The sequence below is a fragment of the Amblyomma americanum genome, chromosome 4 (genome assembly GCF_052857255.1).
Source record: "Amblyomma americanum isolate KBUSLIRL-KWMA chromosome 4, ASM5285725v1, whole genome shotgun sequence".
NCBI lineage: Eukaryota > Metazoa > Arthropoda > Arachnida > Ixodida > Ixodidae > Amblyomma > Amblyomma americanum.
Window position 1 is genome coordinate 126,509,847 of NC_135500.1, and position 26,171 is coordinate 126,536,017.

The following is a 26,171-nucleotide window of genomic DNA, read 5'->3' on the forward strand; positions in this document are numbered from 1 at the left end:
ACACACACACACACACACACACACACACACACACACACACACACACACACACACACACACACACACACACACACACACACACACACACACACACACACACACACACACACACACACACACACACACACACACACACACACACACACACACACACACACACACACACACACACACACACACACACACACACACACACACACACACACACACACACACACACACACACACACACACACACACACACACACACACACACACACACACACACACACACACACACACACACACACACACACACACACACACACACACACACACACACACACACACACACACACACACACACACACACACACACACACACACACACACACACACACACACACACACACACACACACACACACACACACACACACACACACACACACACACACACACACACACACACACACACACACACACACACACACACACACACACACACACACACACACACACACACACACACACACACACACACACACACACACACACACACACACACACACACACACACACACATATATATATATATATATATATATGTTACGAACGTAGGTTGCGTTGGCTCCGCAGAATAAAGATTTAAGTCCTGAAGAAGACCGCACCGCGGTCGAAACGTTGATAAATAAAAGTGTCTTTGTAGAAGTGCCCACTTCTCTTAAATATATATATATATATATATATATATATATATATATATATATATATATATATATATATATATATATATATATATATATATATATATATATATATATATATATATCCACTTCACGCCTTTCAACCGACGGAGCAATCACCACTCGTCCGCATTAGCAGTGTGCAGCACATGTCTGACATTCGCAGTAAAGTTTCCGGAAATCCGGCCCTGCTAAAGCGCATGTATCGACAGGGCCGTGTGTCCACATACAAGTGACTATGCTGCGCGATAATGAAATGTCAATTCAGAAACCTGAGGCTTTTGTCTTACGTTATTTCGCCTGTGTAAGAAGACACCGCGCATTGGGTCGGATTTTACATCAGATTTGGCCTGAATATAACGTGCAAAGAAAAATTTATGATTACTCAGTGCTGAAACAGAAAGAAATCCAGTTCTGGCATTGCCTGTAACCACGACTACAGCTGAAAGCTTTATAGGGACGCTGAGGACAACTCTATTCAATTATTTCACTCTGTAAAATTGATTCTCTGGATCCTTCTGGGTACGTATAGACGTTTTCCCGACGAAAAAAAATATTCAGTTATGGCTGAGAAAAGGGAATTTACAAATTTTCCCGCCACTTGACTTAAACTCGTTACGTCATCATCGAAAAAGAACGGGTTTCCGCCGTTTTGTAGCGAATGGGGGTGTAACATAGCCTCTGCGATCAGGGCATAGAAACCGGAGTCGACGAATGCATTTTAGTTGCGGAATCAACCGGTGATAGCGACACCTGTATGTATTTTTTTTTTGCCTTTTGCAGCTTACAAAATCTCCGCTTTTGGCAAAAGTGCTCTGCTTGAGATTAGAACGACATACCCTGCCGATAAAGGCCAACTTAGATTTGTTCTCAGAGTTGCTTCAAAGATATGATTGCGTTCAGTGCACCAGCCAAGTTCGTGCTTTATATCAATGAACGTTATCTTGCTTTAAGCCCGAGGTCACGCAGCGTCAGCTGCCCTAGGAATTTAGGCAACAATGAGCGCCGTTTATTTAACAAGTGCACGGTGGCATAAAAAAAAAGAGAAGAGAGCGAACAAAATCTCCTCAGCCTGTGCAACGTTCACACAACAATGTTCACCCGAGTCGAAAAGTACCAAACTGGTTTGGTTTATGGGGGTTTAACGTCCCAAAGCGACTCAGGCTATGAGAGACGCCGTAGTGGAGGGCTCCGGAAATTTCGACAACCTGGGGTTCTTAAACGTGCACTGACATCGCACAGCACACGGGCCTCTAGAATTTCGCCTCCATCGAAATTCGACCGCCACGGCCGGGATCGAACCCGCGTCTTTCGGGCCAGCAGCCGAGCGCCATAACCACTCAGCCACCGCGGCGGTGAAAAGTACCAAACTGTCACAGCGGATAATGTGCACTTGTCCTTGCGTTGCCAGCAACGAAGCGGCGCTAACTGCGGTCGCATAATTCGCTTTTTTTTTAACGAATGACCGCCCGAGTAAGCATTGTTCAATACTTATTTCGCTCCGTGTACCCTTGCGTGGAGTATCGCACCCGAACGCGAATTCCAGAGTGTTAGCACAGAGTGCCGACATTCGCAATAGCTACGTTAAAGAAAATAATTACGTGCTTCGAGCTTGTAAGATACCGGCTCACCATTCCAAGTTTCCTGTCCGTGATAAGCGCGTAAACACAGACAGTGTACACACACTGTAGAGGCAGCTATAGGGTGCGGCCCGGCGTAATTCTTTCACGCCCCATCCACCTGCCTGCAACACGGCGCGGTTACTGAGGCATCCCAGCCGAAACCCATATATACCGAGTTTCAACATCCCGCGCGAACAAGCTCACACCACGCGTCGCGGGAGAACTCTCACGCGGCTTGTGATTACAAGTCTGCCAATTTCTAGCGAAGCGTTGTTTTTCGTCCTTGCCCCGTCAATAATGAGCGGCTGGCGAACCGCGCCGGTGTTCTCCCGCATAGCTTCGGCCGATGCTTTTCCTGCATCTACGCGCGAACGGGCACAGCAGCGCTCGCTCGTGCATTGCCGTATGAAAAATGCGCAATTTTGTCGTCCGGGAACCCAGGGTAGAAAAATATAGTATAGAACGAACAGCGAAGAAAAGGAAGGAAACTACAGAGAGGAAGATGAAAAGGAATAAAAAAAATGGCTGTCGTGTACATCGGAGGAGCGATACTGGAAACACGCAATTTGAGTCTCGCCGTTGTTGTTGTCGGAGGGAGCTGCACGCGTTTGACGTGTGGCCACATTCTTGCATACTGCGCAGGAAGAGGCGGAGGAGGTTAGAAGAATAGCGTGTGCACGCGTCAGCGTGGCGCGGCTGCAAGGAGTCGTCGAACCGCGCGCTATATAGCGAGCCCATACGCGCGTGTCGGAAAACACGCTAACCACAGGTTGAAGCGCAAACACACGCGTAGTTGGCGGGACGCGAAAACGCGAGGCGCGTCGCCGCCCCGCAAGTCGGGGGCTCCGGAGTGTGCGGCGCGTTCAAAGAGACGTGGCATTATGTCTGTCGCAACCCGTCGACGTGTAACGTCCGGCCGAAAGCTGACGTTCAAGACATACAGGAGAGGCATTTGGGCATGCTGAGCTCGATGTCTTACTCTATAGCGCGAGGGAAAATGAAAGAAAAAAATAGAGGGGGGGGGGAGATAGCTCACTGTTTTTTCTTTTTTTGTGCACGTACGATATACGTCACGAGCATTGTGCAGCGAACTGTTGTTCTGGAGCCGAGGCCACAGTATAGACCTACGTGAAATGGGCTATCACAGGACCAAGACGGGAAATACCGTATTTACATTGCAGTGGAAAGTACAAACGAAAGGTCTTCTGGATGGAGAGCAGCAGAGGGTTATCCTTCTATCAGTTCTCTGGCAAAAATTTAATAAGACAGTCTAAAGCCTCTCTATAAACTTCTGTCTATATATCTCTATAGACTTGCAGAGACAGTTCCGATAGAGTGGTCTATAGACAATCTATAGATTTATGGCCGTACACTTTTAGTAAACTTTTTGTTTGACTTGGCCATCGCTGCCGAAGCACTGCACACCCTCAATGATAGAACAGTCACCGCTCACCCAGTGTGTTGAGCCTACTGCTGGTCGGGTAGTAGGTCAGAAACCGGAAACGTTCGCAGACGAGCAAGTGATTGCAATGCTGCAGCCAATCGTGAATGCCATGCGTGTGCTGCTTTCCAGCATGCACATGCCAGCTGCAGATAATGCACTGCAGATGCTGGATTTGTTGAATCCAGTGCTTGCAGCTGCCCAATAGCTGACACAACGCATCCTCCAGCCTCATCCTTCCGAGAAGAAGTCCGATGCTTACGTTGTCATCAACATTATCAGCCTCAACGGCAAGCAGCCTTTCTTGACACTGAAACGTTTGCGCTGCCTTGTGATGGAGGGCCCTCGATCTGTTCTACTAAGGTCGCAGCAATCGGCAGCCCTCAAGGTGTGCAGGCTACAGCTGCGGCGGCCTGTGACTTACAGTGCTTGTGTCATTGCCTGTCGTGCTTGCTACGGAACGCATTTCTCTACTTCTTATTCTTTTACGCCCCCCCTAATCCCTCTCCCCCAGTGCAGGGTAGCCAACCGGAACATTTTACTGGTTAACCTCCCTGCCTTTCCTCTACAACTCCTCGCTCTCTCTCTTTTGTCCATATGCTTTGAATAAGCGTTGCATCTTATATGGTTATATGGCAGTTGCTTTCGAATGAATTCCTCTTTTCTACTTCGATGACAGTACCGGTTTCACTTCGCGAAAGAGCCGGCGTTGTCTGTGTTAAGCCTGCACTCTCCAGAAGCCCGGCCCAGCAACCCACCACCCACCGCACCCCCTGACTAAAAGGCTGCCCACCCACCCACCACCAATTTTGATCCACCGCCCTACCTCCGCCCACCTTCACCATCCAGAAGCTCCATCCACCACCCAACGCTACTTTCTAGAAGCACCGTCCACCACTAGTCCACGTACCTCAACCCTCCACAAGGCGCCACTCACTAGAAGCCCATGCAGGAACGGAAAAAAAAAGCGACGGTAAAAATCAAATTTAAGGACACCGCGGGAAAACCAGCTCCGCTCCAGAACCGGAACTAGCCAGCCATCTCCCCAACCCGCCTTATGGAGTACCAGTGACGGCATTAAGGTGAGCTACGCCCACGTAATCCGGGTTCGCGCAGAGCCCGCGTTCACAGCGGGCACACGCCCACGCTCCGAAGGAAGGAAGGCGGAATTAAGAGAAGTGGTTATTACACAGTAAGCTTCATTACGCAACACAGCACTAATCCCCAAGCACAAAAGCCAAATCCTCCTCCTCCTCCTCCTCCTCCTCCTAATAATAATAATAATAATAATAATAATAATAATAATAATAATAATAATAATAATAATAAACTAATCAATCCCACCTGCAGTTCTGCTGCAGCGCCCGGAAGCGGGCCAGCGAGCCGCGCGCGCAAAGCAAGAACTAAGGGCGCTCGCGGTTGCGAGATACATGGCCAACCAAATGGTTAATTCGCACTGCACAACAGGAAGGAGGATGGAGAATGCGCACAGTACATCTTGACGACACAGGTCGCACGTCGCTGGCTCATCGCGCGCCACCACCGGCAATGTCCAGCGGAGACGGAAAACCAGGAAAATCAGGACCTCCGGACTCTGAAGTGTCCGCGCCGAAGAGGCGGAAGGCAGGACTGACTCACTTCTGGTCTGCTTGGATGCGAGCATGTAAGGTGCGCGCGTTTTTCGCCACCCCGCGTTTTTGGTCCCCTAGCAAAGGCCACAGAACCGGGAAGAATACTACGCACCTTGCTGCTGCTGCCCGGGTCGGTGGCGGTTTCTTTCTGTTCATTTCCCGCTAGCGACCTCTCGCAAGAAACAGCGCTCCAAACGTCACTGGAAGTGACCCAATGGGGTCGCGAGGTCGAAGCGGGAAGAACGGAAGGGAGGATGATTTACAGAGGTTCTCGAAAAAGGTTCCCTTCGATGGGGGACAAGCGGCGCGGCTGCCGGCATTCCGCTCGCAGACACCCCTCGGGGGGTCCCTAATGGACAAAACGATAGCAGCGTACAGGCGCCCGGGTCGCTCAAGAAGGACAGTCCTGACAGCCTCACCTTCCGGAAGCGCCCTCCCCCCCCCCCCCCCCCCCCCCCTCCCCAACCTGTGCTCATCTTCATCTTCTAGAAAAATTTTGCCACTTGTATGAAGCTCCTCGGCTTAGAACAAAATCATTGATTAGAACTAAAACAGGAAAGTAATTACCGAATGGTAAAACCAACTGCTACAGCAGATTTCTAGCGTGAGCTCTTCATGATCATCCTCTCAGATTTTTTTCTGCTTTGTGCTCTCTGATTTATTATTCCGTGCTTTTTGTTCCTAGCATTGGGACGGTCTGCCGTGGTGCATCTCCCTTCAAGCCTACCTGGCTTCCTACATCCTCTCGCTTCAGAGTTCGTTGCCGTAGATGAGCTCACATCAGGGCTAATTCGCGATCTATGGCAAGCAGAAAAAGTAGCGCAGCAGTACGGCGGGCAAGGAACCTAGAGGGCGGCCACCATCGCACGTTAAAACGCTCTATCTTTGTATCAGAGAAAGTCTATGAAGGCCAGTGCCAAAACGAAACAGCCTTTACCATTGCATTTAAATTCACCGTTGTGTAAGGACGTCTGCCGAAAGTAGTAAGTGCTTTCAAGTTTCAGGGTTAAAAATGCTTCCGGGAGTACTTATGCGGAAAGCAAGATATTGGACAGTTCCAAGAGCAGCTTGCGCCCATAGTCGCAGCAAAGCTTAGAAGCGCAGCGTGTACATTTTTTTTTTCCTATGAAGTTTTGCTTTTCCTCACGCTTATAAGTAGACCAAATCAGTGTGCATTCTTGAGTTTATGATCTTGACCATCCCCAAACATAGCGCAATCGCTCATCTTTCGTTGTGCCATGCGTACTTTCGCCTTACCATCGTCATTTCGGCTTATTGGAGTGTTAGAATGGGAACCTTTTCCTAGGAGCAGAATACCAAAACGAAGTGAGACTCACGGACACTAGCGAGGGAACCTTCTCCAAAGGTGATTAGTGTGTTCAGGTTCTTACATGACAGTAGCCTCCTAGACTCTCTATAATGTAAGTAGTCCCACGCTCTAAACAAAAAGGAGTAAAAAAGGAGAAAGGTGTCTTCTAGCGCAGCCTCCTTTATAAAAGGAAGGGCGCACAGGACTGATTATTCTTTTTGTACTCCGATATAGGCGTATTTGTGTTTATAGTGCAACATATATCACATGGCGAGTCTTCGGATAAAAAAATAAAAAACAGAACCATTTCGGCACCATACAGCATTGCTGCCCATGTGCACTTGTTCTACTTTGAATGCTTCGTCTTTAGGCGCAGTGTCCCACGCTGTCCCACGCTTTGTCCCACGCTTTAGACGCTGTCAGGTATAGGGGAGAGATGGACAAATCAGGACACGAATTTTCAAGGCGTCGCCTTCGTTTTATTGTTCGCAGGCATGAAAAAACAAATATTGCCGAATAATTTCCCGCCGTCCAGGCATCACGCTTATCAAATGTGAAAAGGTCAGCCTCAGGGGAACGCGTCAAAATTGTTTGAAAAAACAGGGCAAGAAGGCGACGGACGTAGAAAGAACTGACACCGCTAGCGCTGACTCTCAACTGCGCGTTTATTCACAGAAACTTTTGTGAATAAACGTTTGTGAGCTGTTTTTTTTTTTTCAAGATGCTGCACCAACTAGCTCGAATGTCAGTATTACGTCAAAATTCAATGCAATTGAAAAACTTCAAAATCTCGCATTTTGCCCCACATGGGGCAAAATGGGACCGTGCATGCGACAGAATGAGCCTATCTTCCAAAAGTTATTACTCAGAACTGTTACGAATGCACACAAAATTGGCTCCCTGGACATCTAGTTCCCGGGTTCGAACCCGACCGCGGCGGCTGCGTTTTTATGGAGGAAAAACGCTAAGGCGCCCGTGTGCTGTGCGATGTCAGTGCACGTTAAAGATCCCCAGGTGGTCGAAATTATTCCGGAGCCCTCCACTACGGCACCTCTCTCTTGCTTTCTTCTTTCACTCCCTCCTTTACTCTTCCCTTCCGGCGCGGTTCAGGTGTCCAACGATATATGAGACAGATACTGCGCCATTTCCTTTCCCCCAAAACCAATTATAATTATATATTCCGGAGCCCTTCACTACGGCACCTATTTCTTCCTTTCTTCTTTCACTCCCTCCCTTATCCCTTCCCATACGGCGCGGTTCAGGTGTCCAACGATATATGAGACAGATACTGCGCCATTTCCTTTCCCCAAAAACCAATTATTGTTATTATTATTATCTAGACAATCTTTGCGAGCCTATGCGGATGACATGCACTGCACCCAGAGTGTACCCAGCACTGCTTTGTTCCACGACCCACTGCAGTCTACGCAGTTCTATAGCGGTGCTCTGCGTCTGGCCTCGTCAGTGACCAAGTAATATTTTGTTACCTACATTTTTTGCAATTTCTCTCTGTGTTACTATGTCACAGATGTTGCTTTTTCCCTGAGCGCTGTCCAATGAGCGCGCAATTTGGTGCGATTCGTAGCGTGTGAACGCCAGGTTTTGTATGTGATTATAGGCTAGACCGAATAGAGCTTGCTCCTGTGTCAGAATATGTCGTACAAGTTACTGACGTACGCCTACACTTGTATTATTATGCCGCAAAGAGAGTCCCTTTATCTGAAAAAAACCTACTTTAAAGATTAGCAGCGGGCTTCCCTGAAGCACAGAAAAAAAAATCTTGCAAAAGAAGAAATTCATTGTCGTTTATGTTTTGAACAACAAGTTTCTTACTCTATGTAGTTTTCATATTTCTCTTTTCTTCGCTTACTTTCTCATTATTTTCAATAAAATCCTCCAAATAAAGAGACAAAAATGAACCATGTTCGAAGTCGTAGATGAGAAAACAAATATTGTGCCGCATACAACATAAACATTCGAAAACTTAATCGCGATGGCGCCGCATATTATGTGTTTACCTCCAGAATGTGTTATCTCGACAGATACGCCAGGGATTGCCCGAAGGCAGCGCTGTCAAATAATGACATCGTCCCGATATTATACATCACAGACCGCGAATATACCTATCTCTGAAAATATAGAACCTATCCCTATCACGAAGAGGGAAACAACAAGATAAGTTAACAATGTATCGAAGACACCTGTCGTAATTGCATGTTTTCTTCCGCACTGAACAAATCGGTACAATCTCTGTTGAACTCCCTCACTGGCGAAAAAATCCTACAGCGAGCAAAACAACCTTTCGCGAACGTGTACGCGAGAACCAATATCGCCTGGAAGCCGCTTCTGCTGCCATCTAAGGAAAGCGGCCGTTGGTGCTGACAATGGACGTAAACTACACACGTGGCGGACGTAGAAACCTATAGGACGCTTCCTTATATGAAAGCTGCAGCTTCGGCGAAATCAAGAATGAACTCTGGAAGCGAAGTTCGGCGGAATAACACTTTCAGCGCTGTTTTTCCTTGTCGCTCCCGCTGCGGCGTCCGTAGGTGTCGGAAGTGAATAATGCGACGTTCTCGCAACTTTCTGTTTTTTTTTCTTTATCCTTTCGACGCCAACGCTATATACGGCAGCGGCGTTGGCGCGTGAGCAAACTGTGAGAGTTTCGGTTTTTGTTTTTTTTTTCCATGAGGGGAGGGGGGCGTAATGCGCCGGACTCCTTGACCTTTTCGCGGCGGGTTCGAAGCAGTGGCCTGCCTATGCCAGGTGTTCCAGGGAAGACTTCAAGTAATTCTGAAAAATGGGCTTTCTGAGGTAACAATATGAACTTTTGAGCATAGTGTTACCAGTGTTGGCGGACACCAGAAAGCTGGTGAATCGCACGCGTTTTCAAGAAGCTTGCAGGCAGAGCAACCTCTGCAGTCCACGTAACTCGTCGAAATGGCCAAAATTTGTTGGGCCACAGCGCAGAGGGTAACCGGTTTCCGAAATTCTAAAAACTGATATGATTATTACTTACTGTGGACTACACGCCTCTCAACAGTTTAAGAGCCTTACTATAATAATTAAAAAGTTAGGTATTCAAAATTAGTTAATCAGCTTGCTACGCACAGATTATCTCTATTCTGATGTACTATACCACTGAAAATCCTATGGCTATGCCGAAAAAAGCGCTATTTAAACTTAAAAAGCATATTTTTAAAAACTGCGCAAAGCCTTACGTGAAACACTCTGTACATTGTAATTAGCATTACGGAGGATAGTCTTCGTGATATCTTCCTTGCCTCTTCATGACTGACTCCAGCCAAAAGCAGCGGAAATTGCATGACCCAGTAAATAAGGTACCTTTCAAACTGAGGGGGCTTTGCCTAAGACCTGCCACAGCGCTTCCAAGCTGAAAGAGAATTCCAGCGGTTTAATGTTAAGTTCTTTAGTTCCACAGGAAACAGCGCTTCTTGTTACAGAGAATGCTGACCGCTGAATACAAAGAAATGAAAAAGGCAGAAAAAGACAGCCCACTGGAAACAGCAATAACAAGGAAGTAAACAGAGAAAGCGCGTTTTCTTTTGAAGGACTAAGCTGAGAACTTTCCCGCCTTTCCCACGGTGACAGACGACGATCGCGAGCTCACATCACGATAATAATAATAATTGGTTTTGGGGGAAAGGAAATGGCGCAGTATCTGTCTCATATATCGTTGGACACCTGAACCGCGCCGTAAAGGAAGGGATAAAGGAGGGAGTGAACGAATAAAGGAAGAGAGAGGTGCCGTAGTGGAAGGCTCCGGAATAATTTCGACCACCTGGGGATCTTTAACGTGCATTGACATCGCACAGCACACGGGCGCCTTAGCGTTGTTCCTCCATAAAAACGCAGCCGCCGCGGTCGGGTTCGAACCCGGGAACTCCGGATCAGTAGTCGAGCGCCCTAACCACTGAGCCACCGCTGCTGGTATCGCGATCGAGTGTGTTTTTGTTTACGAGACGGGCCAACAGCTTTTCTGTGGCATGTTACACCGATCAGTTCTGACATTCCATGCTGTGGTTTACCTTTGACGTCTATGGATTCTTCAAGAGCTGCGCTACCCGCCTTATCTGTCACCGAAGATTTTGTTTTGGTTACATTGCTTTAGCGTCCCAAAGCGACTCAGCCGTCACGCCGTAGTGGAGGGCTCTGACATTACATTTCGACCACCTGGGGTTCTTTAACGCGCACTGACATCGCACAGTATACAAAGGCCTGTAGCATTTCGCCTCCATTGAAATGCGACCGCCACAGCCGGGATTGAACCTGCGTCTTTTGGGTCAGCAGCCGAGCGCCATAACCACTGAGCCAGCGCGGCGGCTATGTTTATTTATTTATTTAGTCCTCAAATTCCCCTTGGACAGGGGTTTTACATGAGGGGTATTGGAGTGGAGGGTATCGGAATTTCTTGGAGTTTAAACTTTCATGTATCTGTCACGGCTCTCACTTGAGTGATTTGCCTTTCCACAAGCATATTGTTTGTTCAACTAAAAGAAGGTCTCATTTATGTTTTTGGGAAAATGTCACGATGAATTCAATAACGTGACGCATGCAATACATTCTGAGATTGCGCACCTTGCTTCGTCTATTCGAAGAGAGTGTTATTCACCGGAAGCTCTTGGTGAACTGCGCTGTACAAGGTATAAAAAAATTACAATTTTAACACGGCCAATCTAGCCTTTGGATCAATGGTGGTCGAGCAGCCAAGGAAGAACTTTGAACAAACACTTTGATGAGAAAAAGGAATGATGATTTCTTTATATAAAGATATGAGGAATGCTGTCGACAAAGAAAACAACTTTGCTCCCCTGCTTTTGTGCACGACATCATGTTTTCGACTACTAGGCTATAATTCGAGCTATAAAATTTCACTCTAACTCCGGCGAGTTCAATGTACGTGTTTTACGTGAACAAGCAGCATTGTTGTAAGACAGCGCAGTGAAAAGCATCATCTCGCAATCTGGTTCTCCCAATTAAAGACACCTAAAGTGGATTTTGTAATTGTTACCGTATTGTCTGCGTGCCCACATTTCGTCGCTATTAACGATGTATTTTATCCGCCATATCGCCGCTCAGGAGACCGCGAGATTTTAGGCCGCAGTAAATTAGCGGTGGGGGTGGGGGGTGCAGCCACGTAAAGAAAATTTTCTTCAGGCGAAGTTTGTGCCGAAAAATCCCGGAAACAATTCGCTAACACATGTTTATGTGTTTATGGCCGTCTAACTTTCTCCGTTAGCCAAGCAAGGTTCTCCTCATGGCAGCCATTCTGTAGCAACCTTGCTTTATTCATTCATCGCAACCGAAGGCATGTCGGCGCACGTGCCGTCTTGCAAAGAGCCAGCGCCTCTAGCATTGACGACGCTACCAAGATCTTTAGAACTTTAGAAATCTTTAGATAATCTTTAGAAATCTTTAGAACGAGGACAGGCGCTGTCCTCGTCTGTCTTTCTTTTCGTTCCTGTCAAAAGTCCTGCTGTTCCTTTTTTGCATGAGAGGCGACACTGTCTCATAAAACGTGAAATGGCTGCTCGAGTGTCACTGTTAGTTTAAACCCATTTCAAATTGCACTGCTTTAACCTAGACACTGTTCCCCACCCAACACCATGGCGTTAACTCGAAACTGAAATGACGTACGGGAACGTTCCTGAGTCATTATTATTATTATTATTATTATTATTATTATTATTATTATTATTATTATTATTATTATTATTATTATTATTATTATTATTATTATTATTATTATTATTATTATTATTATTATTATTATTATTCGAGAAGTGTGCCATGAAGCATAAATGGAATACAAGAAATAGGAAGTTAAAAGAAGGAGTGAAGTCGAGTTTAGCTGAGGTAGTCGCAGAGGTTGCCGGTTCAGCGGTTGTCCATGATACACTTTTCGTAATGACATTCGCGGTTCCACCGCAGGCCCACCTCCCTGAAGAAGGCAGTCTCCGCGTGTTCAACACGTTTCGTGTCGTTTTATTCTTGCTGACAACACAGGCAAAAAACTCTCAAACCACAAATCTAAAAAAAAACACACAGTTGTTGACAAAAGATATTTTCTCGCTAAATGCGGCACAATAAACACACTTCTGATTTTTGCCGGATGCTCTGCTGGCTCGTTATTCTCACGAAAATCCGCCCTGTTTACGCCTTTTTTGCATTTCTGAGTGCTGTACTAAACACAAAAACAGCAAAAATTAAAAGTGAAGGGCCTGTGCGAGAGTGTTGATCTGCTAAGTATACCTTGCTGCAATGAAAACGCAATTCTGATTTATGGCATTTGATTTGTGAGACTGCGCGTTGGGCGGGCAGCGCCAAAATCCTCACAGCTGGTGATATACAGGAGATTTCGTTATAACGTCAGGAAAACCGTAAACACTGTAATACAGAAGTATGAGGTTTTCTGTGCTCAGAATCAGCAGAATTATGCTCATAAAATACTGTCTGCAGTTTAAGAACTGTACACGTGAAATGTATAGTAATCGACTTCTTAGGGACCTGTTTCATAGGTCGTCTCTGAGGGCTGGATTGATTATTTCTTTGATTAACTCTTTATCTGCTTTATTCACATAGAACTTTCAAAGGCGGTGTGTGCGAGCCACTACGCAATTCCCACAGGACAACATATTTCCTAAAAAAAAAATGTGGACGTACAACGTGTTCACTGTTGTTCAGTCAGATTATTACCGGCGCATCACCCTAGGTAGAAGATAGAAGGAACATCATATTGGTTAACTATATGCTATCCAAGTCTCGCAGCATAGCCTCTATCGATGAATGACATGATCCTCTTCTGTAGTGTACGCTATGCAACGACATCAGTGATGACGCATTGCTGATATATGCCATTCCTTCCTATCAAGCAAAGCAATGTCAGCAGGTTTCTTTGCCATTCTTCGTTTTATAGCTGCCTCATGACAAGATGTTAGCGACTGAACGTGACAAGTACCTCGAAAGAGTGATATACAACTTTCTTCCTGACTTCCTTTGTTCCTTGATGGAAGATATTAAGAGCCAAACAACCTCGCGTTTTTTATAAGGTGACACAGATGTCACCAGGTTTCCTGAGCAGGATCCAGTTCTAGCTGCGTACGAAAAAACGTCTTTCATATCGTGACTTTCTCCAGCCGGTCGTCTGGATGGTGGCATTCGAGAAATAACGTGACATAAAGAACGTCCACGCTGATGGCATCAAAACAAATTGCAAGCTTTCCGATAATGAACCCGGTAAAATTATGCGGAATCATGACACTTGATTTCATGGGGCACTGGAGCCGCCTGACTGAAAGGCGCTGTTGTAAATCACTTTTCGTGGTGCACGAGGCTCATAACCTTCGCCTTGGAGCCTGCGTTGGGACATTTCTCTCGGTGTTGGTGGGACCAATACAGAGAGCGTTAGACTTCTTTATATCGTTGCAGTGGAGAGCTGCAAAGCCGAGGTAGCCAAGCCTGACATTAGTTGCTGCATCTGTGGTACGACGGTCGTGTTTGTGCTGAATGCTTGAGTGACTGCTTGGCTGCGCCTGAGCGCACAAGCACTGATACGGGTATTCACAGGCTGAGTAGAAGAAACATAATGGAGGACCTATATAGTTTGTTGTTTGCTAGCTTCCAACATTTGCGAGTACATTAAATTAGTAGATTAATAACTATTAACTCAGCTGACGGCTGAGGTAATATCTATGACAGATTTTTCTCCTCAGTGGGAACTCGGCCTACCTATTTTTTGTTGCAATACCCCCTAAGCTCTGCCCTAATTTTGCAGTCTACAGCAACGAAGTTGTCGTTAAATAGTGAAAATAAAGGTGGAACGAACTATACAAGAAAATGTCTTGGTTGTTTGCTCACTTCCTTGTATGCAAGAAACGGGTCATGTTGAAGTCACTGCCACTTTAGGAAATACTGTCGGAGAGTTAGATCTATTATTGTGGTTATTTAAAGTGATTTCCTGTGAAGCAGATCAAGGTACTAGAACAGTAAAAAAAAAACGGCAGTAGTTCCCCTAAAAGCGAAGAAACTCTTTTTTGGAATCCCATAAGTAATCGTCACGAAGGCTGCAGTTAGGCAGGTGTCTACAATGCAAACCAGTTGGCATAAATGACCCTTTAGTTTATAAAACTATAGCTACGGCATCGCTTAGGGAGCTTATGTCAAGCGCACGACAGAGATATTTTTGTGCAAAATTGAAACTTGGCAGCGCGGTCGACCTCCAGCGATCGCCGGCGCAACTAGACCGGCCGCATTCGAAACAGGTTTTTGGCGATGCTTCAGAGATGGCGCTGTACGTAAAAAATGCGCTTCGCTGCTCGGTTTTAGATTTCTGCGTTATTTTCACTTAAGGAATTGGCTAGAAGGTCCACAGAACATTCTTCGTAGCCCAAGTATATCGTGTCCTTACGTATTTCGCGGGTCATAGCAGCTTGTCCCTTATAGCTAATATTAGTGCCGCAAGTGATTCTTCAGCTTCATTGAACGGCATCATAGCTTAACAAGTTTGATATGTTGCCGGCGTTACTGCAAAGAAATAGGCGCATGTGCTCGCACAGCACGAAACAGCCTCAGATGGACGCTGGTTTGAGTTCAAATTCAATCGGTAAGCATGAACAATTTCAAAAGGTGTGAATCACGCACAAATTTCAGGGAACCACAAAAATAAAAAAAAAACTGTTCGCATATGTCATTGTGCTGATTCCCACAACAATGTTTTTTTCCTGTGTATCTATCTTTCTTACTCCCGATCCTCTTAACCCGCGCTTTACCATGAAATTCCCAAACGACAACTAACAAAAATATACACGTACGCTTCGAAGTCTTCGCTACAGAGATACTGGCTTTCTTTAAACAGGGTAGGAGGAAGCATTTATCGTTAATTTTCTTGAAAGCACAGTCTCAGCGCGCAAATATTTGCAGCGGACTTTCAAGAGAGCGTTCCACTGCAGGACTGCTAATTTTGACACCAACAATGACAGCGCCAAGGAGAGGCGATCGAGGGGTGGCGGTTCTCACTTCAAAAATTTGGGGGCCACAGAAAATTATGCCCTTCGTTCAGGCCCTAACGGGGAGGACGTTACCTGATAGAAGAGCCTCTATTGGGCCCCCTCAATGTGGGCGCACTGCGTTTCGTTCATTCATTTTATTTTTATTAAAAGCTATGATACAGAGGCAACATCATGCCTACCAGATATTTTACCGCCTCCCCCCCCCCCCACCTCCCTTCCCCTGCTCGTCACCGCCACCTCACCACAGATGTCCTAGCGCCGTCCCTGCGCCGAGACCTCTAGATTAACACTAAACGCGAATTACTCAGAATGGGAGTGAACGGCTTCTCCTCTAACTCAATCCCCAATGGAAGCAGGGTATACTCCGCAATTCTGTAACAAAAGTAAAAAAAGCGATAATTTTTACACAAACCACACAGAAAGACCAGACAGGACGGGCGCTGACTCCAACTATGTTTATTGAAAGCCAAATGTTACACATATATAGTCCGTAGAAGGTGAACGCAGGCGCATTTCTTAGACGGTAAGAAAAAAAAACCAGCAAAAAAATGCGCACACTCAGACAAAAACTACTCATTATCGCGTACTTCTTTAGCAATCTACGCTCACTTTCTCGTAGGGAGATACAAGTGCCGCTGACGCAGATGCCACCTCTCTCTTTGATAAAAAAGGCTTCTGCCAGTTCGCGAGCTAATCTATCTTAACTTCTAGCTAGAATTTTAATCTCGCCAAGTCGTGTTTCACAGCTTTTTTTTTCGTTTTTATCAATACAAGAGCGGCAATGAGCGGGTAGGTTTTCGGACGAATCTGATGCGTTCCCTAACGACCTTTTATTTTCCCAGCACGCTCGTTTACGCAGCGTCCAGTCTGCCCGACGTATACCTTGCCACATGTAAGGGGGATCTCGTAGACCACTCCCGTGGCACACCTTACGTAGGGCTTCGAGTGCTTCTTTCCACACCCAGATGCTGCTTTGGCACCGCTGCTAACCTTGGGGAGCGGACAACCACGGTGTTGCTGTTCGACCGCGAGTGGCAATGACCTTGCTCCGTCTACATCAGCTATGCGATAAGCGCTGATTGATTGGAGCAGTATCGCTATAGATACTTCTAACAACGCGCCAGCTTCCTGGCTAAGCCCACGACAACGCAGGGCCATAAGACAAGAGCAAGAGCAGGGCGAACACTAACCGACGCCATTTGTGGTTTTTGAAAAGCACGACAGCGTTGACCACCGTCCTAAATTAGGATGTCGCAGGTTATGCCAGAGTCCTTCAATAGCTTTCTGGTCATGAAGCTTGAGCGTAACACTATAGGAGAGCTTTGTGTGCTTCCAGAAGTGGCCGCCTCGCGGCGCAACTGGTCGAGTGGGGGCTCGCGGGGAAGGCGCTCGCTATTGGCGGTGATGTGACGCGCTGGCATCGTGAAGAATTGACGCGGAATTCGTTCAGCTCATCCTGTGTAGTGCATGTGAAATGCTGCATGGGATCGCGACTGGGAATAATGAAGATGTGCGTGGGAAAATGTGTCGCTGTCCGTCTCTCTGTGTGGCTGCGAATGGCGCCGAGTGCTGTAATGGGCCAAGCAACAACAGGAAACAGTTGCTGTTTCTTTCGACGTCCACAGAGACCATTTTGATGTGAGTGATGTCATTCGTGACGACCAGGTTGCTGTCCGCCTCACTGCGGTAGAAGGTGAAACTCGCTGCTCCTGCTAAGAATATAACACGGACGCACGCTGTCCTGTCTGCTCCGGCTCGTGATCTCAGGCCTCCCCGTGTGCTTGTCGTAGTCGGGATTAAAATATCGAAAGTTGACGCGCCAGCAACGCTTAGAATGCCGTCTATATTCGTCACCGGATCAGGACACTGCGGAAAGTATTGCTTATTCGGTGCTATAGCTAACATCCTCAGTGCAGCTGATGTACATAATGGCTACATGTAGTGACTTGCAGGGCAATAGCAGTTGCGCGCTTCGTTTCCTGCTCGCTAATTGGATTATTAGGTTAGCGCCGTGGGCACAGGCGCACTATGTGTTCCAGCTTTACTTTCTGTTGTTATGACAGTGTGCAGGTGAGTACAAACAGAGATGTGAACGCGTCCTGCTTCGGCACTTCATAAATGGATAACGCGGCTCTACTGCGTAAAGAACGATTCCGCTTCTGTCGAGTGTAGTGTAGCCCTCAATAATAGCTGTGCGACAATGCGAGCACGGGAAAATAACACGCCTATCTATAGCTGTCACTTCCTCGCCGCGGCGGAAGATTGATTAGCACGGCATTTTTTTTTTTATAGAACTTGTGAACGTTTTATGACATGCTGTGGGGTGACAATAACTGGCTCACTGACGTTTGGCGCATGCGGGCTTGTTTTTTTATATATGTATAACTCGACATTATATTTTGAATGCGATACCTGTGCGCTTTGGGAGTAATTAATTATTTGTAATTGTACATAAATTCAATTGTCCCATATCTGCTGTCAGCATTTGCCTTCGAACGGCCGTGCAGTGCTGCGGTATGTGACGGAGGACTCAAAAGCTCTGTGGTAGAATTTACATTCCTTGCTGCAGTTCAGCCAGGTTCTGCCAAACTTAATCTGCCTTAAAAACGCCGCTTTAAGATGAATAGCGTATCAAGTAGTGACCGCGGCACTTCGAAGCTGAACCTAATTATGCAAAGCGTTTATGCAATTGCTTGAGTGCGCAGTCGTCTCCTGTATTTCTTTTCCGAACAAAGCACAACACAATGAAATATATGTTCTGCAGACGTGGCTTACCTATATTCACAAGATAAAAGCCTAAGGAGCAGTCACAATTGAATAAAAGCACGTTTTTTAGCAGTATATAGAGTATCGCGACGCCGCTTCGTTGCCCCCTACTTACCGCTGCCCACCTAGCGGCATTTTCTGTCCCTATATCAAAGTTCCTCGGAAGCTTCATCAGCATTAAAAAGTATTGAGGAACTCTGATTACGCGCAAATCGTAAACAAAGACGTAGGCTAAAAACCATCGCCGCGTTGCAAATCGTCATTGTCCCGAGAAGTATTCATCGTCTGTGGAGGCCGACAGCGAAGATGAAAAAATGTAATTAAAATTTAAATCGTCACAGATGAAGTGATGATCCCCCGATTCTCCTTCAGTGTCTGTTATGTTCTTTGTTTCATTCCTTGAGATTTCAGTCAGCAGCAGCGTATATGTATGGTCTTTCGTTTCCGGGTAGAAGCCAATTTTACCCCATTCCTTCACCACGAACATATTTCCTAAAAATTGGGTCAAACCCGATTTCTCCCCGAAAATTATCCTTCTAGACGGTGTTGATTTCCCGATTCGCAAAGCTGAAGACACCACAAGAAAATTTGTGGATATCTAGTGTTGGTTTCAGTAAGCTGCTTTCCATGGCATAGGCATCTTAAACCTCCTTTTAACATTCGTTTTCTAGAGACGGACGAATTTGAGAATAATTACGAAAATTGAAATTTAGAAGCGAGAGGCCAGTACATGGCTACCGAAAAGACATTTAATCTGTGTGAATGTATGAAACGCTACCCACGCTAATGACTCCCCGATCTAAGGACTCTGCGCGTTTAAAATCGTCTCGCCGGGGGTGATGTTGAATGTTTCCGCACTGTACAAATAAAGGCAGGCCGGTCTTGCATAGACGCGGGAGTGCTCCGTAGGAGATTGGTAACGTACGTGACGAAATGCCTGTAATAGATTAAGAAACAAATCTTTATTGGTAAACTATTTTTTTAGTGTCGCCCCGCGATTTCTATGTTTATGAAATAATTAGCAAGCAATAGGGTATTTTATGTTGACCAAAAAACCAAACTGTCATAGTAAACTGTCTCGTGCTGGAAAAAATTGCCCGAAAAAAGAAATCGGAACTACGGATTTTTTCTGAATAAACCGATTTTTGCCCGAATTTGAGCCCGAAAAATTTCGCCCGATTTATAGCCCCCGAGTAGCTGGAAAAACAAAACCCGAAAACTAAGGGCCCTACGTATATGTCATCCCGCTTAATCTTGTAAGACTGCATCACTGCATTTTGTTCTTGGTTATTCCACGACAGACCTCCACAGCATGCATTCAGGGCGCGTGGTATTAAAGCCTTCAGGACTTATGCTAAAATAAGAAAAGCCATCGCCTACCTGTCACGTCTAATGACTGAAATGTTCTCATCCAAAACTTGCATCAAGCTAAGCACATCGTGTATTGATGCATCGCTAATGATGTCCACAGTCACGACATCCGAACGCGATGCCTTGCCTCTTGAGCCGAATGCGGTGCATTAGAGAAGTAAAACCAAAGATATCGAACAGCTGCTAAGAGGGGCGTTTTTCGCTTGCGACAGCTTCCGACCCCGTAAGCTGTGCCCGCTTTCTTTGCGTGACCATTTACTGTGGAGGACACGATGTAGTGGCGCTTATTCGATTCGTTATCGATCGCGGATTCGAACAACGCTAGGACTTACAATAGAAATATTGAGGAAACGCTCGGTCGCTTAGCATATAGTTGATGTCATCTTTGCGTTTCGTTCGATCACGCTGTCGATAGAAGCCGCCGTGCACTTGCTCCACAGCGATAATCGTGTATATTTTCATCTTTTATATTGTGTGGTCTCAACACACGAGCAAGCATGCAATGGGCATCGTAAATCAAACTTGTGTTGTAACTGTGACGTCCTTTCAGTGCATCAAGAAACTATTATAGCTGAAAAGCAGAACCAATTGGTTCTCGTCTCTGCCCACTTTCTATTGTAATGTGTTCGTGCCCATATGTAACCCCATAGTAACAAGATATAGATAGGGTAGGCATATGGTTCCTTGACACACACAAAGTGAATAAGGAAGAAAAAAGCCTGATCATCATCATCAGCAGCAGCAGCAGCAGCAGCAGCAGCCTGACTACACCCACTGCAGGGCAAAGCCCTCTCCCATGCCTCTCCAATTAACCCTATCCTTTGCCAGCTGCGCCCACCCTACGCCTGCAAACTTCTTTACCTCATCCGCCCACCTAACCTTCTGCCGCCCCCTGCTATGCTTGCCTTCTCTTGGAATCCACTCTGTTACCCTTAAGGACCGACGGTTATCTTGCATTTGCAGTACATGCCCTGCCCAAGCCCATGTCTTCCTCTTGATTTCGACTATGATGTCATTAACACGCGTTTGTTCCCTCGCCCACTCTGCCCGCTTCAGGGTGCAAAAGTTTCGACAAGAAAACTTGTAGGTCAACCGGTTAATCCTCTTCAGAGGCCATCATGCCTGGACAAGATTCACACGCCCCATCCCAAAATCCTCCCCACTTCACGCCCTCCTCCGTCTCACCGCGTCTTCCTCCTCGGAGCGAAGGCCCTATTTAAATCCCGCCAATGACAAAACTTTTCCCCAGACAAAGACAAGTCTTGTCAAAACGTTCGCAAGCACCCTGAGTCTTTCCCCTCCCTTGTTAAGTCTGCGTGTGTTCCATAGTAACGAGGGCTATTCGCGTTCAGGCTTGCAAGTATCTAAGTACGAAGTAAGCAACTAAATAATTGCGAAGTTAAGTCCTTCATTCCCTTGTTTTGTTTTCTTTCGAGCGTTTCTTTGAGCTTCATAATGACCCATTAACTAATGCCGCTGGTTGCGGCATACCAAGTACGTCAACATTTGAACATCTGAACAGAATAAGTAGGTTAACTTCATTTCGCATTGCAAACACGACCCGGAACATGGTCATAAAGGCCAGGTGACCGTTATTTGAAAGGCGCAGCCTACGAAAGGAGCCTTGTAGACCCCTTGCCCTAATCTTCTCCTGGTAGCAATATCTCGCTCCCTATCTTTCCTCTTCGCCACCTTTTTTTGCTCTGTACTGGCCAGAAGTGAGGAAACGTACTATCATTTTCCTCCCTGGCCATCCAGTTAAGCGGACTTCCTGTCGCTAGCAACTGCCCCGAAACGCCTGCGCTTTCCGACGCCTTGCAAGTGCCGTTTACCAAGTCCCAACGTTCCGTTAACAAGACAGCGCTATCCTCGAAACAGCGCGGAATAGAAGTCCCCTTATCAGGGCGTCCCCTGCGTCAGCGCACCAGGCGGCCGCAGCGGCGACGCCTCCTCGCAGTAATGACGACGACAACTTCGGACGGAGCAGCGACAAACGGTGGATTCGAGAACGACCCTCATCGCACACGAAGTAAGGACCACGGAGCGCTCGGCGCATTTGTATGGGCGGAGCGGGCTCGATCGGGGAGCGTAAGGTACACTCTGGTATCGCCAAGATTGTGGCACATGTGCGCAAGCGAGGCTGCGCAGACAGGCGTCGCCGTGCCTCGGCACAACGGACGGCACCCACAAGTTCAGGATAGCGGGATATCGGCGGCCTGCCCTCGGCCCTGTTCCCACGTTTTCTCGATATGTCGGCCCTGTGTCGTCGGCGATTGGCCTGTGGGAGCGCGGTGTGGCCGTGGAGAGTGTTGTTTGTGTTCATTTTCATCTCTCGTCGCACTGGCGAAGAGACATTCGTACGCCTTCGTGATTTCCGACTTTGGGTAGGTGTCTTAGTCAGTTTCGGTACAGCAAAAAGCGCTATGGTTCAAAGAGGCCGACGTTGTTTATACTTGGGGCATAAACAAGCCGGGTTAAAATATCGCGTAAGAGATGGGATATGATGTCAGATGAGCAACCGAAGAGTACTGCGTGAGACGGGTCTCAAGCACTTTGTCAACCCAGAAAGCTGTGGATTTGAAGAAGGAAATATTTCTTCGGCTTCAATGCCATAGGCGTCCCGCAGAAAAGTTGCGCACAGATGTGCAATGGCTTTGCAAGCACCATGGAGGCGTCATCCGTACCTCTAATACTTGTTCCTTTGTACATGTCGCAGCCTGCGATGCAAAGTGGGCATCGCGTTCTTTCCCTCTTTGCTACTTTTAACGCGAGCGTGCTCTCGGAAGTTTAGTGTTGTGCGGTGCCCGTTAACATTGCAAGGATATTATTTTGTTTCGCGTATATATCTGCATCGTGAACAATTTGTCGAGTTGCGCATTCCTCTCGCACGAGTTCGATGGAAGTAAAGCTCCAGTAACCGTTGGTTCAATAATTAAGTTTTGCTTGAGCTTACTGTCGTGTCGTCTCCACAATTGTTACACTGCCGTTCAAACTGAATGCAGAACGAATGTGACTAGCACATATGTGCCATCTACAGGTTTCAACATCTCCTCCTTCGATATTAAATTAACGCACCTGCGAATAACGACACCTAGTACAAACCTACGCGAATATACACGCGAAAAGATTTGTAACTGGGCTCAATCCAAACAGTCTAAAAATTTTACGCCCTCGCTCTAAACAATACGCCCATTCGAAAGCGTGGTTACTTGTGCAAAATACTGTATTGTGTTTACGTCAATGATGCCTTTACGGCCAAATCCTCTTACGTGTTCAATACCTGCTTACGTACCCTGCGCATATGCCTCCGTTAGAAGATCTACGTAGATAATTTAAATTTGGTAGCTTCAAATCCTTTTAACATTCCGACCACAGACGTTGTTACACTGATAAGTTCGAACAAAACTGTACATGAAGAGCACTCTTATTTAAAATTAGTAGGCCGTGGCTTTAGATGGCAAGACACGACATAAAGAGAATCGAGTGGGTCAGTGCTTAAGAAGCGAATAAAACTAAGAAAACAACCACATAATGTATATAATATTCATATATCGCGATGCGCTGCATCAGATATACAAACGTCAGGACATCCGCGCCCCAATATGAAATGCAGACAAGCGTGAATGAAGAAAGCAAGCAAAAGATGGTTTCGCACGAAGAACTCTGGCAGGCTTCATAAGTTTGTACGCTTTGAAGATCTTAGAGCGCGGTAGAATGCGTCGTCAGAGCCATAAGCAGTGGTGTGTGTCAGTGTGCCTCTTATTGCTCATTTCTATAGCAAGCTTCAGTAAAGCATAGTCCAGATTTTCTTACCGTTAGTAAGCTCACAATAAGCAGCAGAAAAGGCTAAGAGCAAAAGCGTTCAAAGAAGGAAGTAGAAAAGTGATCTGGGGAGAACTTACCTTGGGTATTTGCTGGAAAATTAAATCAAGTTAGACGATTCTGGCATGCATGACATACGACCGCTATGATTCGCGTGCAAGGACACTTTGTATATGATTTTTGTGGATTTATCTGCGAAGAGAAATAGCCACTAGCAAATATCTACCGGTGGAAAGCAAACTTGATCGGTCAAAGAAGTTGCGTCTGTGTATTTTAAGGACGAAGGAATAAGAACAGAAGTTATCTGAATCATAAATTTATACGACAAACAAGGTGGCGCGCAAGTCTTGTGCTGTATCTTTCTTGTAGTATATAATGTTAAACGACGATAATTAAGGCACCCTCCATTAGGTTGATAATTGAGGCTTCGGATGAAAGACCTCCCAATTTAATAATTGGGGTTGCACGAGTGGGCACTACGTCACCGCTGAAAATATAGCACGAGTTATGCCGTCGACGTGCCTTCCATGCCGAAAGCCGCGACGATAAACATATCAAGACTGACGCTAAATGTCGATAATTCCCAATAATGAAAGGTGCCTTGCGGTAAGAACTTCTAATTTTCCCTGCCGTTATAGGTGCATGCCTAAACCTCGCTTGAAATTTATATTCAAATGACAATGTCAACGGCTGTACCCGTGGCACTGAGCATAATTTCTATGCTATGAAGTTAATGGCGTCGCACGCTGCTAAGTGATACGGCATAAAGTTAATGGATTTAATCACCGGCAGTTTGGTTTCCATCGTAGCGAAGCAGAACATTTTATTGTCAACTGTGAATTAATGTTCCGCGTGTTCTGCGAGCTCCACAAAATTTCCTAGCTCTCTTAACCATGTTTCTACAGGTATTCTACATCTCTTTCTCTAACCTTTTCTTTGCTCCATGTTCGGGACGCTAGGAATCACTTTTATATATTTACAATACTTTAACGTCCCTGCATTCACTAATATTAGTCGCACTAATATTAGTAAATTATCTCTCCGATCAAGTTAGGTTAATTGTAAAGTTATACGCAAAAGAACGTAGTGGAAAGCACCGTAGCTTGAAAACAAATGTAGTAAGGCTGTGTTCTGCCCGCGTTAGTAAATGCATACGCACCTGGGGGCCGGCTATCGGCGGCCGGCACACGAGCTTTGCCCCCCTCAGGAATGGTTGGCTCCTATGTGCGCCTCAGTCAGTCGAAAACACTTCCAGGCACACCTGAAACGAGATGAAAGAAGTTGCAGTAAGGACACAGCAGCTGCAGCAGTACGCAATAAAAATGGGGTACCCGTAAGGCAAAAATAGTGAAAGCACTGGCATTACCAGTACTGTTGCTCCTTTATGCTTACGCGCGTTGCTTGGATGCAAAATATTTAATAATAATAATAATAATAATATTAATAATAATAATAATAATAATAATAATAATAATAATAATAATAATAATAATAATAATAATAATAATAATAATAATAATACTCTGCAGCAGCTAACACACGTGATATGCACTGTCGCAAACACAGACACAGCAGAACCGAGGAAATATTCTCAATTCAAAAAATAAAAAAGAGGGGGAAAAGACAACATGGCACTGACGAGTTACCAGTAATTAACAACGCAATTTAACCACGAACGATTTGAGTGTATTACGAATTTTAAGCCAAAAGATTTCTTTAGTTACTTGGTTAAGGATTTGCGGAACATAATACTTCTGAAGGCGTTTGCCATATCTGGTCCGTGCTTTGGGTAGTACAAAGCGATCGCGATTACGAAGATCGCGAACAGGAACATAAGATATACAAAACTTTTTCGTCCATATATAATTTGACACAACAGTCTCAATGAACAAATGGTTAACGTGAGGCGTCAGTAAAAATTGAAAAACGCATTCATTTGATGAAAGAAATACTAAGTCCCCACATACAACCTAAGTTGCGCCTTAGTGACACCAGCAAAATTCGCTCCGATAGGCGCGCATGGCTGTGATATCTAAGGCGATGCAAAGGAGATTTCGGATTGTATGCAAAGTATGAACCTGAATTTTTACACGGTGCGTTATATTACGAATGCGTGGCTTAGAAAAAGATCCGCACAGGCTTGGCTGTGCTGCCAACATATGCTTCGTACAAGAGGGGTGCAAAACCGTGGATGCCGGAGGTTACTCACTGCGTATACCCCCTCTAGCCCTCTGCTAGTTTGTATGACCTCCGCTCCTGGGTTTTCCCTTTCAGTGATGTATGTGCACTGTTGAGGGCGACATGACTTGTTTAATATGCGGAGCCAACATGCAGGTGAACGACCATCACACATGTCGTGCCCTGGAAGAGCATTGTTCGTTCCGATGTCCACGCTTCTTTTCGTTTTAATATAACTTACAATTTGGGAAGTTTCAACCTTTTCATTACAATACCCC

The 26,171-nt window shown here is 46.0% G+C and overlaps 1 protein-coding gene across 5 annotated transcripts in view; it reads right to left on the reverse strand.

Annotated features, from left to right (window-relative positions):
• Nucleotides 1-26,171, reverse strand: part of Tsp74F (Tetraspanin 74F) — a 345,404-nt gene that overhangs the window by 114,389 nt on the left and 204,844 nt on the right. For 3 of the 5 annotated variants that reach the window (XM_077661653.1, XM_077661654.1, XM_077661655.1), the window contains 2 exons: nucleotides 24,875-24,976; nucleotides 23,796-23,807 (listed from right to left, as the gene is read on the reverse strand). The gene's annotated coding sequence lies outside the window, so the exon portion shown is untranslated. The remainder of the gene's footprint in view (nucleotides 1-23,795; nucleotides 23,808-24,874; nucleotides 24,977-26,171) is intronic. The other 2 variants (XM_077661657.1, XM_077661658.1) reach the window with 1 other exon arrangement.